We start from the raw sequence: 2,078 nt of genomic DNA on the forward strand, positions 1-2,078 counted from the left end.
AGCCACTGATTTAATGTAGAGATAAGTCAGGAGACAAAAAAAAAAAGGGGGGGGGTGGAATAAAATCTATAAAGAATTGCCACCAGGTTCCTAGTTATCCAACGCATATGGCTAAACAGATTGGGGAATAGGGGAGGATTTTTAGCATGAAATGCAGAAAAAAAATAGGCTTACTTTGACTTGAGCATAAATAGGAACGATGTATGTGCACTTAGAGAAATGTAGACATGTTACCCTTATGGGGACTCTGGGGAGGTGTAATAACTTCAGCTTTTTCAAGCCTGTGTCACGACCTCCCAGGAAAGTAAAATTAGGCAAACAGCTTACAATTATTGAGCTATTTAAAATACTCTGACGAAGTAGTGTCATAGACTTAAATTTAGCCGTGCATTTCCCTCTGCTCATAAGCACACCATGTGACCCCAAGCTCAGTTACAAGAATTTTGAGTTATTTCATACCAGGCCTACTGTGGGCACAGGGAAATGGGGGCCTATGTGGTTGGTGCCTTTGAGGGAACTGGCACACTAGAATGGGGAGAGCACTGGACTGGCTGGAGATCTGGATTCTGGCTGGACTAGCCAAGGTGTGTGCCCCTGGGCAAGTCACTTTAATTCCTTGAGTTCAATCATGCAGGGATGAAAGAAGAGAATGTCTAATTGACCACGGCCTCTTCTGTCTAAAGTAACGGGTGGTAGATGCCTGGCTCTAGAGGCCCCAGTCCCTTCCCCCCCGGCCAGATTCTCTGTTGTATGACATTATAATCCCCTCATCTCTGATTCTGGGCTCAGCCACGTGGAGCACTTCGGCCAGTGGACGCTACCAGGCTTGACGAAGCAGAGGGTGAGAAAGTGCTCGTATGTGTCTGCTTACATTTGCTCTCTACCATCGCTGTGAAAAAGGTACACCCTGCTCATCCTGGGAGGAAGATGAGAGACAAGTCGCTTTATCACTCTAGTGGAGGCCATCCTAGAATCCCCAGATGTGTGAGTGGGTTCAGCCAACACCAGCAGAGATGCTGAGCTGAATACCCCGGGTGAGTGAGAAACAGATGTTTCTTGTTGTCTGTCACTGGGCTTTTTCCAGTACAACACACTTCTGCTGCGAATTAGCATTTGCTTCCATCACCTGTGCTGAGCAGCACCCTTGTTAGGCAGCATCACCATGACACCAATGCCAGACACACAACGTATGTGGCAAGGTAAACTCAGAAGAAGTGAGATTAGACTTGGAAGGGCTTCCTTGAATCGAGAAGTTAAGTCTACCCCACCTCCAGGGAGGGTCCAGACTGAGAAGGGGAGAGAGCTGAATCTAGGGAAAAAGAACGTTGAGTTTCTAAAGAATCCTGAGAGAAACGAGGCTAAGGCTAGAGAAGGGGGGAAAGGAGCGATTTGAGGGACAGGAAGAAGAAAATCAAGCTGCAGGCTGAGCTGGGGAGGACTCGGCCAGGGGGAGCCGGTGTGTTGGTGATGGAGGGCCTGAGAAAGAAGGTCATGTGGAAGACTCTGCTTTCCAGGGTTTGTGGTCCTGTGGGTTATTATCCTCTTAAGATAAGTCAAATCTCGGTGACATACAAGCCATGTCCACCTCAGCCGATGGTCCTCTAGGTTACCAGGCAGATCTCTGTATGGAGCAGGTGCTATATTCAATATCTTATAATTACCTATAATGGAAAAAGTCTGAAAAAGAATGTATATATATATATATGATTCATAAGAATATAAATCACTTTGTTTTATACCAGAAACTAACACAGCATTATAAATCAACACTTCAATTAAAAAAAAATCCGCGATGGAAAACAACTTCCCGTCCACGAGAATTGCTAAAATGAAAACGAATAATGAAATAAAAACACATAAAATGATTTCAGGCCCCGCCTGCTTGCGGGCCTTCCTGGCCACAGCTTGCATCACGCGCTTCCTTTCTCACTGTGCCCTCCGTTAGCGTCACTTTTCAGTTCTCAGACTCTTTCCTTCCAAGCGTCTGCCTCCCACAAGCCCCCAACCCCCTCCCCCTCCACATTCACACAGGCTTCGCTTTGCCGCTTTGCCTCAGCAGAGTCAGAGTCGGGGTCGGG

The sequence above is a fragment of the Oryx dammah genome, unplaced genomic scaffold (assembly GCF_014754425.2).
Source record: "Oryx dammah isolate SB20612 unplaced genomic scaffold, SCBI_Odam_1.1 HiC_scaffold_26, whole genome shotgun sequence".
In the NCBI taxonomy this organism is placed as follows: domain Eukaryota; kingdom Metazoa; phylum Chordata; class Mammalia; order Artiodactyla; family Bovidae; genus Oryx; species Oryx dammah.